This window comes from Arachis ipaensis, chromosome B03, assembly GCF_000816755.2.
Source record: "Arachis ipaensis cultivar K30076 chromosome B03, Araip1.1, whole genome shotgun sequence".
Lineage (NCBI taxonomy): Eukaryota > Viridiplantae > Streptophyta > Magnoliopsida > Fabales > Fabaceae > Arachis > Arachis ipaensis.
This window is the reverse complement of record NC_029787.2, coordinates 96,415,776-96,430,829: the sequence shown is the minus strand read 5'-3', so window position 1 is coordinate 96,430,829 and position 15,054 is coordinate 96,415,776. Positions and strand designations below refer to the sequence as shown.

At 36.0% G+C, this 15,054-nt stretch overlaps 1 long non-coding RNA gene across 1 annotated transcript in view; it reads right to left on the bottom strand.

Moving 5' to 3' along the window:
* The window catches only part of LOC110270245, a 15,838-nt gene continuing 1,175 nt past the window's right edge, over nt 392-15,054 (bottom strand). Inside the window, exons 2-3 of the long non-coding RNA XR_002359556.1 lie at nt 558-634; nt 392-415 (exon numbers count right to left, since the gene is read on the bottom strand). This is a non-coding gene — a long non-coding RNA (uncharacterized LOC110270245). The remainder of the gene's footprint in view (nt 416-557; nt 635-15,054) is intronic.

Genomic DNA, 15,054 nt, shown 5'->3' with positions numbered 1-15,054 from the left:
AGCTACCGTATATAAGTGTAACCTTAGGTCCCTCATTGTAAAATTATAAAATAAAAATAAATACATAATAATACCATACAATATTCTTTAAATAATAAAAATTATCCTTTAACAAAATATAGTTATAATGAACTAAAAATATTGGGATGATCATAAATGAGTATTGATACATCACATACTAAAATAAACATACCCATATCAAAATATACATTAGACCACTTAGAATTTACTACTAATAAACTATAAAAAACCAAAATATTGTATCCTACATAAGTATCTTCTAATAAAAGTTATTAACCTTCTGATAGAAGAGAAAAAAATCTTGTTCTTTAAATATCTTGTTCGACGGAAGATCATATTCGGGAGATTTCTGGTTCTTCATCTGCCTCAAATCTTGTTTTGTAGGTTCTGACAACTACAAAAGAAAAAAATCAAAATTATATAACACTTACTAAACCCCTTAAGGCTTAAATTTGAAAGCATACATAGCACAAAAATGGGAAAAAATGAAATTCACAAACAAAATCAGAAACAAGGTAAAGAAGTGTATATCATACCAATTCAATGTGACCCTGAGGGAAATAGAAAACTCTGTCTTGAACACAAGGAACATCCATTAATGGCCCTGCACAGCCTACATAGCTCTTTAAGCAAATCATCACCAGCCCCATCTGCCACAAAACAAAACACAAACATGTTGGAAACTTTGCATGGTTTTTTTCAGACCAAAAGTTGGAAACTTTTTTCTCTTATTTTTGCATTAAGCTCTTCCTTAGTAACCTCCATGTTCAAAAGGCAAAAAGGGTCATTCACTTCATATTGAAAAATTAAAGAAAAATATTAAAAATGAAGGGTCCCAACAACATTAGTCAATTGCTAAAAGAACACAGACATTAGTCTTTTTCAGCTTAACACTCACATTAACCAAACATGATAACGACAAAACCAAATGAAAATAAATAAATAAGTGGGAGATATTGAGCAGAGGAAGAGATATTATTAGATCCATTAAGACTTAAAAGATTCAACTATCTTAGGTAAAGAGTCAACCATAGTCTCTTGAAACTCAGCTCCAAGATAGCCACTAGAAACATGGAACCAGTTATCCAATAACAAGTAGTTTGTCACAGTACCAGAAATATATAGATAATAATAAGAGACAATCAAGAAGACATGAAAGGAGAGAATGAAGGGCACAGACCTCATTTTGGATCCTGTTGCATAAAGATTCAACCAATTGATTTCTGTCAAATCCCATATTAACCACTTCCTGAAGAAGCTCTTCGTCAATCTGCAAAACCATGATATTGGTGGATTTTGTAAGTGAATAAGTGTGAGTATCAAAATTGTTTAAGGTGGAGTTAATGTCAAAAATAAAAACCAGGCAAATTGATAAACATAAGGACACTATTCTATTCTTTATCAGAAGGTAAGATAAAGAACAAATATGTTCCTTTTTCTTCACTCAAATTTTAACTCCAGTTGGAACAGTCTCAGAGAAAGAACAAACTTTGAAATGCTGAATTCAATGATAGAAATCTTTAGGAACATGAAGCTCAATAGTTGACAATAGTTGATAAATTGCCATGAGCCACGAAAATACTGCAGATAATCCACATGCAACAAAAATAATTAACACGAAATCAGTAAACTACTCTAGAAAAATGAATAATAGTCCCCATTAGTACTTGATTTTTGTTTATTAGAACATTATCATTTACCACTACAAAGTAAACTGCTGATTAAGAAAGCAACAATCATTCACATACAGATCCAAGAATCAAGCAGCCGACTGGTCAATAAATATATTATGTAGCCTAACTTATTTGAGAATAAGCATACTCAATGGAAAGGTTTCTGCCATTTAATTACCAAATACAGCTAAAATCAATATCTAACTATTCTAACCCTTACCTCTTTATTGATCAAATACACAAGACTTGTCCCTGTTTATCTCTTGAGCCCAAACCTTAACCGTTCCAAGAACCAGAATTTTGGTTACATTTCACAAGGCCATTCGACCAAATTAAACACAGAGGAGAGAAAATCACTCACCTCTCTTTGCTTGTGGTGGTAGTTATGTTAAAAGAAATTGAATAAACTGGAAAAAATGGAGCAAGAGAATTATCAGAATTTTGAATTAGAAGAGAAAAGAAAGAAGATGAAGTCGCTGTCCTCACCTAGCAAAGAAACTCGAAGAACAGTTGGGTGAGTGGAACGCAGCTCCCTCTTAAGCTTCAGTCAGCTCCTTCCTTGGTCATCATTCTCTTTCTCTTGGTGCTATGATTGATGAAGAGCCAAAAACTTGAAGAACGCTCATGTTTTTGCTCCCTGGTGCTTTGGCTATTCCTCTGTTCCTTGCCCTCTCTCTACTGTTTGTGAATTCTTGATGGAGACAGACGGAGACACAATGTTATGTTATAATTTGTGAATGATGGAATAACTCGCCCATCATTACTCAAAAAGCAAAACAAGTACAAGAGTAGTAGTAGCAGTTAACAGAAATGGAAGAGGAGATAAAGATTAATGTGGTTTTGCATTTTGGAGTTTAGGATTTTATATTGGAGGGATGAAATTGAGCCTTGTAAAGGATAGTAGTGCAGAGAATGGTTAGTTAGCTTGTGACTTAATAAAACTGTTAAGGCAATTAAGAATCTAATAGATTTTTCATATCAGGCAAAGCTATTAGTTACTCATATTATTAATGTATAAATAGGAGTGCAAGTCTTGTATGTAAAACACAATCAATAATATTACTACTTAATGTATTTTTCATTTCATTCATGTAATGGCAGTGAAACAATTAACAACATGAAATTAGTAAACTACTCTAGAAAAATGAATAATAGTCCCCATTAGTACTTTATTTTTGTTTATTGGAACATTACCATTTACCACTACAAAGTAAACTGTGTTGATTAAGAAAGCAATAATCATTCACAGATCCAAGAATCAAATAGCTGACTGGTCAATAAATACATTATGTAGCCTAATTTATTTGAGCATAAGCATACTCAATGGAAAGGTTACTTAGATATAAAACTACTACTGCCATTTAATCAAAGGATAAACACAATAAGTTGCAGCAACCAAAGTTTAGAGAAATTCAAGAGCATGAGATCTAGAAATATAGCTAAGTACAAGATTTAAAATAATATCATAGTGCAGAAACATATTCTAACAAAAATATACCTCTTTAATCCCAAAACTATGAATACTAATTTTGTGTGTGTGTGTGTGTGTGAAAGAGAGAGAGAGAGAGAGAGAGAGAGAGAGAGAGAAATCAATCCTCAAATGCACCTTCAGAAAGGGAACTACACCTGCCCAATTGTCTTATATAATTTTAGCACCCAGTTCCCTCAAATTGTTATTCAGAATTAGTGGATCCTTACTCCTTAGAAATCCCGTGGCATAAGCAGTGAAACTTCTAATGTGGAACACATGTATTACTGATGACAAGTCATCTTAGCCACAAAAGTTAGCCCCTAACTTTTTGGCTAACTTTTGGCGCATGAAAAATACTCCCTGGACTAGCAAAAGTTTGCGCCAACGTTAGCCCCTAACTTTTTGGCTAACGTTGGCACCATGAATAACCAAGGGGAGGCCAACGTTGGAGCAAAAGTTAGACCCCTAACTTTTGCCCCAACGTTGGTATCAGCAAAACAAGGGTTCTGATGTGAAAAGTTGGAGCAAAAGTTAGACCCCTAACTTTTACTCCAACTTTTACTCAAGCTTTCATGATTCCAACCCGGTTCAATTCGGTTCTTCTCCAAACTCCAAGAGCAATCAACCAAGGCCTCTCTCAACCCAATTCCACCAAGAGCAAAGGCCCAATTGTCCTTGTTTAATTCCTGCAAATCCAACTCCCAATTCCCTTTACAATTCAAGCCATTTACATTTCTTGCACTTTAAGATTCTGTAATTTACATTTCTTGTGTTCTAAGTTTCTGCCATTTAATTTTTTGCTCTTTAAGATTCAGCACTTTAAATTCCAGTTCTCTTTAATTTCATGCAATTCATCCATTTCCTTTACTTTCTATGCAATTTAAATTCTGCAAATCACAAATCTCTCAACCAATTCTTGATTCGCTTGACTAAATCAACCACTAAACTAAAATTGCTCAATCCTTCAATCCCTGTGGGATCGACCTCACCCCCGTGAGTTATTATTACTTGATGCGACCCGGTGCACTTGCCAGTTAGATTTGGGTGTTTTGGAGAAATTCGTTTCTCTACGAAAATATCCCATCAATTACATGTAAAGTTAAAGACTCTCATTTTGAAAAAATAAACCTTTTTATGCCTTCCAAGCTAATAAATTTAAAAATGTCTTCATTTTTACTAAGTGTAATTGAAAGACAAAACAAATATACGCAAAATCAGGAACAAACACAATGTTCTGGTCTTCTTTTAAATCAAATTTCTATTATGATTAGAAGAAAGAGACAAAACACACATACCTGCAAGGCTGTAGCTGTCTCCAATGCAACAGTGAGGTTGATTGCCTTACTTCATTTAACAAACTCTAAGACACGATCAATACTCTCTGTCAAAACCTGCAAGTAACAAAAATTCCAAAGATAAAACAATGAAAACAATAATCTTCTGCATTGGAAAGTTTGATTTCTGTTGATTTAGCGTTTCACAGTTCAAGGTTTATTTTATTTGTTAAAAATGGAAGTCCATACCCTGTCTCTTTACAAGAATTTGTTTCTTTAAAAGATTTTATGAGAATACTTGTTTCAGAATCCTTTAAAATCTTTTTGTTTTTTATATAAAAAGAGTAATCATCTCAAACAATTTCCTTACTTGGTTTTCATAATTTATTAGTAGGCAAGACACATCCAGTTCAATCTTTGTTTTAGCAACTTCAATTTAGACAATAAATGTTAACAGCTCTAATTATTTTGCACCAAAAATCATACAGAAGCAAACCTCCGTAAGTGGACCTTTAGGAGCAGACAAACCATAAAATTTTAGCAACAAGTCACAGTAAACCCTGCAGTGCAACACTAACAGAATGAAACCCCCAAATTCAGTAGTTCTACTGCATCGCAACATTAGCATGCATGTTCATCAATTCACGAGTTCACAGGATTTTGTACCAAACTCCCAAATTGCAACCCTAAAATCGGAATCCTACCCTCTCAGATTTTAGAAACCAAATGAAGGTGAATACATACCTTCTTGACGATGGTGAGCGACTGATGAGAGGCTTTCAGTTGAGGCAGGGTCTTCCTGATCTGAGCGCGCAGCAAAGAGAAGCAACAATGAAGATGAGTGACGGCGTGGTGAGTGGTGAGTGATGAAGATGAGTGAGTGGTGGCGACGGTGAGGGTTGTGCGCGATAGGGTTGGCGAAGGTGAGAAGCGTAGAGATGACGATGGTGAGGGCGAACAGGAGTGACTTTCTTGTAGTGAGTGGTGATGAGTACGGGTTTCTTCGCGATGCTGCAGTGAGAGGGTTTCTTCGCGATGGTGCAGTGAGAGAGTTTCTGCGCGATGGTGGGTGGTCAGTGGCGATGGTGAGTATGGTGAGAGGGTTTCTTCACGGGTCAGTGCAAGGATGAAGGGGCTTTGGAGGGGAGTGATGACCTAGGAGGGAATTGACAAAATTTTCACTAAGTGTAGGTTTCCTTTCGCGTAAAAGAGAAAAAAAAGTTACCAAGTGATAAGTATTTTGCTCTGGATACATTAGGAATCACTTTTTAAGTGCACCCAAAACTTAAAAAATAGGCTACCCTTTAAAAGCGTCTCCTTTGATACGAAAAGTGAACCTATAGATATCAACCTACGGCTACGCTTTATAAGTGATTTCTATAATACCTAAGGCTACGCTTTTTAAATGATGCCGCATTTGTGTATCCTTTTCTCTTATAAAAAGGCAACACGGAGAAAAGCGTAGCCTATTCTATGAATAGGCTACGCTTTTCAAATGTAGCTTAAAAAAAGTGTGGTTGAATGGGTATTTTTCTTATAGTGCACTAACGCTAATCCTTCCCAAGGGAGAGGATTAGAACTTGTGAATAGAAGTAGACTTCCAACTTACTTGAATTTCTTTTACTTTACTTGGTAAAGGATAACTAAGTAGAAGTAACCTTCAATTATCAATTGATCTTGAGAAAAATTCAACAAGGATAGAACTTCCGATTAATCTCTCCTAATCAAGGCTTTTTATTGTTATTATTTTATTTTCTCTGCCATTGCTATTCTTGCTTTTTATCTTAATCCAAAACCCCAAAATACACTTTTTCATAACCAATAATAAGAACACCTCCCTGCAATTCCTTGAGAAGACGACCCGAGGTTTAAATACTTCGGTTATCAATTTATTTAGGGGTTTGTTACTTGTGACAACCAAACTGTTTGTAAGAAAGGACTTTTGTTGGTTTAGAATCTATACTTGCAACAGAAATTTATTCTGAATTCTAGACCATGCAAAAGTTCTCTCTTCAGGCTCCTCCCACCTTTGATTGTCCCATCCTTGATGCAAGCCTTCATTGTAGTTCTCATTTTTTACAACATAGTTGTAACCACACTCATAGCCAAATGGGTGAGAATTCATGATAGCGAGATAAAATAAAGACAAAAACTAACAAGAAATAAGCAAACAAAGTCCTAAAACTAGCAAAAACTAACAGAGAAGTAAAAGGTGATCATATTCAAAATATATACAATAACCAATAATAAGGAACATATTTGCAATTTCCCGGCAACGGCGCCAAAAACTTGACAGAAAAAAATGTCGGTAAAGATTTTCTCAATAAAATTACGTTGCAAGTATAGTTCTAAACCAACAAATTATCCTCGACCAACGTTTAAATTTGTTTGTCACTTAAGCAAACCCAATAGAAATAACCGAAGTATTCAAACCTCGGGTTGTCTCTCAAAGAAATTGCAGGGAAGTATACTTCTTATTGGTTATGGTTTTGTATATTTTTGGGTTTTGGGTTTGATAACAAGAAAATATAAATTTCCAGAAAATAAACTAACAACTAAGAAAGGTCCTAGCATGGGTTGACAATTGGAATTCCTATCCTCATCATCATGGTCAATTGTGATGGTAATTGACTTTTGCTCTCACTTAGTTAACCTCTAACGATTGAAGGAAAGTCAAGTGAGCAAAATCAACTTAAGTTCCCAGTTTCTAATAAAAAACTAGATTTAGTGAAGCTCAAGCCAACTAGCAACTTTCAATCACCAATCAACAAGAGACCTTGACAATTCAAGATTCTCCGAATTACTCAATTCAAGCCAAGAACATAAAAATCTAAATTAAAATTCACCCAAGCATTTTATCAAATACTTGGAAGGCACAAAATAAAAATATAGAAAAATAATAAGAGATAGTAAAATCTAAGACTAACAATTGCAAGGAATCAATGACCAACAATCAAAGAAAGGAGCCATAATTAAACATGACACACTTCAAATTGCATTAAAAGAGAATTAAATCTAACAAGAAGAGTTCATAAACTAAATTGGAAAAATAAAGAAATCAACAAGAGAAGATAAACTAAGATACTAGAATAATAAAAGGTAGAAAAGAAATTAAATTAAAGCAAGATGGAAATCTGAATTCGAGAAGAAATAAAACTAAAAGAAACCCTAAAACCTAGTCTCCTCTCTCTCTAGAATTCTACATCTAAAACCTATAGTGTGTAAAATGAATGAATCATTCAATGTACATCCAGCTCCACTCTCCAGCCTCTTGTCTTCATTTTTGGGCCTGAAACTAGGTTAAAAGCAGCCCAGAAATCACCCCCAATGTTTTTCCTTTACTGTGGCATGTGCCGCGTATCACGCGAACACGTCAGCCACGCGCACGAGTCGCTTTGATAATTCATTGGCCACGCGTACGTGTCAGTCATGCGCACGCGTCATTTGGACTATGGCTTGGTCACACATATGCGTCATCCATGCGCACGCATCGAGATCAACTTCTTAAATCTCCAAATTCTTGTGTTCCTTCCACTTTTGCATGCTTCCTTTCCATCCTCTAAGCTATTCCTGCCCTATAAACTCTGAAATCACTTGACGAACACATCACGGCATCGAATGGTAATAAGAGAGGATTAAAAATTAGCGATTTTAATGCCTAGGAAATATGTTTTCAATCATAGCACAAAATTAGAAAAGAAACTTAAAAACATGTAATTTACGTGAATAAGTATGAGTAAAGTTGATAGAATCCACTCGACTTGATCCAAAATAAGTCATAAAATAGTGGTTCATCAGTTAGAAAAGATTGAATTGCCAAGGAATTGGAATTCAATCACCTAGGGTTTGCCATGAACTATATTTTTGTATGATCAAGGTAGTTGATAATGATTGTTAATCCAGAAATTTAAACATCTCCAAAGTCTTAGCTCTCTTCTCATATTATTTTCTCACATGTTTATTGTTTGCATTCTCCAATGCAGTGTTTTTTATGCTATTTGATATTCAAAACTCTTAATTTTACTTGTCTAACTAGAATAATTAGTCAACCATTGCAAGTCCGTTAATCCTCATGGGATCAATACTCACTCACCGTGAGTTTATTACTTGATACGACCTGGTGCACTTACCGGTAGTTTGTGCTAAAATTTTGCATCAAGTTTTTGGCGCCGTTGCCAGAAATTAACTGTGATTAACAACTACCAGTTGATTGATTACCTAGATTAGGCTTTTTCTTTGTTTTTATTTTATTTTTATTTATATTTTATTTTTCCTTTAATGCTGCTTTATTTTCTTATTTATTTTTCTTTTATTTTCATGTGCTTTTGATGAGCGGATATTTTATACGCTTTTTAGGGTTAATTTCATGTAGTTTTTAGTATGTTTTAGTTAGTTTTTAGTATATTTTTATTAGTTTCTAGGCAAAATTCATATTTCTGGACTTTACTATGAGTTTGTGTGTTTTTCTATAATTTCAGGTATTTTCTGGCTGAAATTGAGGGAGCTGAGCAAAAATCTTATTCAGACTGAAAAAGGACTACTGATACTGTTGGATTCTGACCTCCCTGCACTCAGAATGGATTTTTTGGAGCTACAGAAGTCCAATTGGCGCGCTCTCAATTGCGTTGGAAAGTAGACATCCAGGGCTTTCCAGCAATATATAATAATCCATACTTTGCTCAAGGATAGATAACGTAAACGCCAGTTCCATGTTGCATTCGGGCGTTAAACGCCAGAAACAGGTTACAAGTTGGAGTTAAACGCCAGAAACAGGTTACAACCTGGCGTTTAACTCTAGAAACAGCCTAGGCACGTGTAAAGCTCAAGTCTCAGCCCCAGCACACACCAAGTGGGCCCCAGAAGTAGATTTCTGCACTATCTATCATAGTTTACTTATTTTCTATAAACCTAGGTTACTAGTTTAGTATTTAAACAACTTTTAAAGATTTATTTTGTACCTCATGACATTTTAGATCTGAATTTTGTACTCTTTGATGGCATGAGTCTCTAAACTCCATTGTTGGGGGTGAGGAGCTCTGCTGTGTCTCGATAAATTAATGCAATTATTTCTGTTTTCTATTCAAACACGCTTGTTTCTATCTAAGATATTCATTCGCACTTCAATATGATGGATGTGATGATCCGTGACATTCATCACCATTCTCAACCTATGAACGCGTGCCTGACAACCACTTCCGTTCTACCTTCGACTGAATGAGGACAAATGATTAGCCGTGCGGTGACAGCGCACCTGGACCATTTTCACTGAGAGGACGGATGGTAGCCATTGACAACGGTGATCCACCAACACAAAGCTTGCCATAGGAGGAACCTTTCGTGCGTGAAAAAGAAGACAGGGGGAAGGCAGAGATTCAGAAGATAAAGCATCTCCAAAACTCCATGCTCTCTTGTTCATTTGCAAGTCAACTGATAATTACAATTGATATCCTGACTAAGAGTTACAAAATAACCATATCTTGCTTCAAGCCAACAATCTCCGTGGGATCGACCCTTACTCACGTAAGGTATTACTTGGACGACCCAGTGCACTTGCTGGTTAGTGGTACGAAGAGTAAAAAGTGTGATTTACAATTTCGTGTACCAAGTTTTTGGCGCCGTTGCTGGGGATAGTTCGAGTTTGGACAACTGACGGTTTATTTTGTTGCTTAGATTAGGAAAAATTTTCTTCTTGGTTTAGAGTCTTCTATTATTGTTTTTGGTTGAATTTTTTTTTAAATCCTTATTTTCTCTTTTTAAATTTTTCGAAAATTTTATAAACTGATAATTGAGTTTTTCTATTTGAGTTTAGTTTCATATTTTAAGTTTGGTGTCAATTGCATTTTTTTTATTTCTTTTAAATTTTCAAATTTGTGTTCATTGTTCTTTCTTAATCTTCAAGTTGTTCTTGTTTATTTCCCCTGTTTGATCTTTAGTTTTCCTTGTTTTGTGATTTTTCTTGTTTTTCTTGTGCATTTTCAAATTATTAGTATCCAATATATATATATATTAAATACCTTATTAAAACACGTTAAATTTATAGCTCAATTGGCTAGAGCGTTGTGTTTATGTTCTTGGTAATTGGCTATCTTCTTTTTAAAACTTTTTCAAAAATAATTTTTCTTTGAATAAACCTTGTGCCAAACTTTAAGTTTGGTATTCTCCTGTTAACTTTTCTTTAGTTTTTTAAAAATTTTATTTTGGTTTTCTAAAAATTTTAAGTTTGGTGTCCTTTCTTCATGTTCTTGTTGTTCTTGTGAGTCTTCAGAGTGTTCTTGAGTCTTCCTTGTGTTTTGATCTTAAAATTTTTAAGTTTGGTGTTCCTTGGTATTTTCTCTCCAAAATTTTCGAAAATAAGGAGCATTAGATCTAAAAACTTTAAGTCCTGTGTCATTTTATTATTTTTCTCATTCCTCATTAAATTCAAAAATATCTTTTCTCTTTATTTTAAATTTAATTTTTGAAAATTACTTTTAAAAATTCAGATTTTTATTTTAAAATCAAATCCTTTCAAAATTCAAAATCTTTTTCAAAAATCATATACAGAGTTTTTCAAATCTTCTCAATTAAGCAATTATTCTCATTTTCAAATTTATTTTTCCTTGGTTTTCGAATTTTACATTTTAAATTTCTAATTATTTTATTTTATTTTATCTTATTATTTTTATTTATCTTAATAATTTGGTTTGTTCTACTTCAATAAAATAAAAACAAAAATATATCTTCTTTACAATTCATATCAATTCCATTTTATCCATCATGGATCTAAGTGGAAATGAACAGTCCAGAAGGACTCTGGGATCATATGCTAATCCCACTACTGCTGTATATGGGAGTAGTATCTGTATACCCTCCATCAAAGCATGCAGTTTTGAGCTAAATCCTCAGCTCATTGTCATGGTGCAACAAAACTGTCAGTATTCCGGTCTTCCACAGGAAGAACCTACTATGTTTCTGGCACAATTCTTGCAAATTGCTGACACAGTACGTGACAAGGAGGTAGATCAGGATGTATACAGGCTCTTACTGTTTCTGTTTGCTGTAAAAGATCAAGCCAAAAGGTGGTTAAATAACCAACCCACAGCAAGCATAAGGACATGGAAATAATTATCGGATAAATTTCTGAATCAATATTTCCCTCCAAAAAGAATGACACGGCTAAGGCTGGATATCCAAGGCTTTAAACAAGAGGATGATGAATCCCTTTATAATGCCTGGGAGAGGTACAGAGGGATGCTAAGGAAATGTCCCTCTGAAATATTTTCAGAGTGGGTGCAGTTAGACATCTTCTACTATGGGCTTACAGAAGGAGCTCAGATGTCCCTAGACCACTCAGCTGGTGGATCTATACACATGAGGAAAACTATTGAAGAGGCTCAAGAGCTTATTAATATAGTTGCTAGAAACCAGCATCTGTACATAAGTACTGGATCCTCCATAAAAGAAGAAGCCAAAGCAGTGTCCACTGAACTCGGTCCTCCAGAACAAGTTGCTGAACTCAATCAACAATCGTGCTTTCTAACAAAACAGCTAGCAGAATGCAAAAAGATGCTACAAGACACTAAAAATGCTAATAAAAATATGGAGGCACAATTGAATCAGACAAAATAGCAGTTATCAAAGCAGATAACAGAAGAGTGCCAGGCAGTTCAATTAAGAAGTGGAAAAACATTAATTACCTCACTTCAGAGCAGCAAAAAGCCAAGCAAAGAACAACTGACAGAGGATGAGCAAAATATCATCGAAAATTCCTCTGAGGACAGTAAGAGCCCAGAGAGGAACAATTCTGGCGTTCAAACGCCAGAAACAGACAAGGAGTTGGCGTTAAACGCCCAATGGAAGCTCATCTCTTGCGTTCAAATGCCAGAAACAGGTAAGAAGCTGGCGTCCAATGCCAATCAAGCTTCTAACCCTGGCATCCAAACGCCAGTGAGAGATCAGACACACACAAGTGCTGATAGCAACCCCTCTAAAAAAGCTTCTCCAACCATCTTTGTAGGAAATAAACCTGCAGCAACTAAGGTTGAGGAATACAAAGCCAAGATACCTTATCCTCAAAAACTCTGCCAGGAGGAGCAGGATAAGCAATTTGCTCGCTTTGCAGACTATCTCAGGACTCTTAAAATAAAGATTCCGTTTGCAGAAGCACTTGAGCAAATACCTTCTTATTCCAAGTTCATGAAAGAGATCTTGAGTCATAAGAAGGATCGGAGAGAAACTTAAAGAGTTCTCGTCACTAAAGAATGCAGTGCAGTCATTCTGAAAAGCTTCCCAGAAAAGCTTAAGGATCCCGGGAGCTTTATGATACCATGCATATTAGAGGGTGATTGCACCAAGACAGCTTTATCTGATCTTGGGGCAAGCATCAACCTAATACCTGCATCCACTATCAGAAAGCTTAGTTTAACTGAAGAAGTCAAACCAACTCGGATATGTCTCCAACTTGCTGATGGCTCCATTAAATACCCATTAGGCATGATTGAAGACATGATTGTCAGGGTTGAGTCATTCGCCTTTCCCACTGACTTTGTAGTGCTGGAAATGGAGGAGCACAAGTGTGCTACTCTCATTCTAGGAAGACCTTTCCTAGCAACTGGACGAACTCTCATTGATGTCCAAAAAGGGGAAGTAACCCTGAGAGTCAATGAGGATGAGTTTAAGTTGAATGCTGTCAAAGCCATGCAGCATCCAGACACACCAAAAGACTGCATGAAAGTTGATCTCATTGACTCTTTGGTAGAGGAGATCAACATGGCTGAGAGTCTCGAATCAGAGCTGGAAGACATCTTTAAAGATGTTCAGCCTGATCTGGAGGATTCAGAGGAATTGAAAGAGCCTCTGAAACTTCCTCAGGAAGAGGAAAAACCTCCTAAATTCGAGCTCTAACCATTACCACTGGTGCACGAATTGTGAATCACACTTTTCACAATTCGTGCCACTAACCAGCAAGTGCACTGGGTTGTCCAAGTAATACCTTACGTGAGTAAGGGTCGAATCCCACAGAGATTGTTGGTTTGAAGCAATCTCTGGTTATCTTGTAAATCTCAGTTAGGAGGTCAATTATAATTATCAGTTGACTTGCAAATGAACAAGGGAACATAAAATAAATACTTGGTATGCAGTAATGGAGAATATGTTGGAGTTTTGGAGATGCTTTGTCTTCTGAATCTCTGCTTTCTCCTTGTCTTTTTCTTCACGCACGCAAGGTTCCTCCTATGGCAAGCTGTGTGTTGGTGGATCACCGTTGTCAATGGTTACCATTTGTCCTCTCAGTGAAAAAGGTCCAGGTGCGCTGTCACCAATCATCTGTCGGTTCTCGATCATGTCAGAATAGGATCCATTGATCCTTTTGCGTCTGTCACTACGCCTAACACTCGCGAGTTTGAAGCTCGTCACAGTCATTCAATCCCTGAATCCTACTCGGAATACCACAGACAAGGTTTAGACTTTCCGGATTCTCAGGAATGCTGCCAATGGATTCTAGCTTATACCACGATGATTCTGATTAAGGAATCCAAGAGATATTCATTCAACCGAAAGTAGAACAGAGGTGGTTGTCAGGCACGCGTTCATAGGTTGAGAATGGTGATGACTGTCACGGATCATCACATCCATCATATTGAAGTGCGAATGAACATCTTAGATAGAAACAAGCGTATTTGAATAGAAAACAGAAATATTTGCATTAATTCATCGAAACACAGCAGAGCTCCTCACCCCCAACAATGGAGTTTAGAGACTCATGCCGTCAGAGATTACAAAGTTCAGATCTAAAATGTCATGAGATGAAAATTAAATCTCTAAAAGTTGTTTAAATACTAAACTAGTAACCTAGGTTTACAGAAAATGAGTAGACTATGATAGATAGTGCAGAAATCCACTTCTGGGGCCCACTTGGTGTGTGCTGGGGATGAGACTAAAGCTTCTCACGTGCCTGGGCTGTTTTGGGCGTTCAACGCTAGGCTGTAACCTGTTTCTGGCGTTGAACTCCAACTTGTAACGTGTTTCTGGCACTAGACGCCAGACTGCAACATGGAACTGGCGTTGAACGCCAGTTTACGTCATCTATCCTTGAACACAGTATAAACTATTATATATTGCTGGAAAGCCCTGGATGTCCATTTTCCAACGCAATTGGAAGCGCATCAATTGAACTCCTGTAGCTCCAGAAATTCCATTCTAAGTGCAGAGAGGTCAGGATCCAACAGCATCAGCAGTCCTTTTTCAGCGTGAATCAGATTTTTGCTCAGCTCCCTCAATTTCAGCTAGAAAATACCTGAAATCACAGAAAAACATACAAACTCATAGTAAAGTCCAGAAATATGATTTTTAATTAAAAACTAATAAAAATATACAAAAAACCAACTAAATCTTACTAAAAACTAAGTAAAAACAATGCCAAAAGCATATAAATTATCCGCTCATCACAACACCAAACTTAAATTGTTGCTTGTCCCCAAGCAACTAAAAACAAAGTAGGATAAAAAGAAGAGAATATACAATGGATTCCAAAAACATCTATGAAGATCAGTGTTAATTAGATGAGCGGGGCTATTAGCTTTTTGCTTCTGAACAGTTTTGGCATCTCACTTTATCCTTTGAAGTTCAGAATGATTGG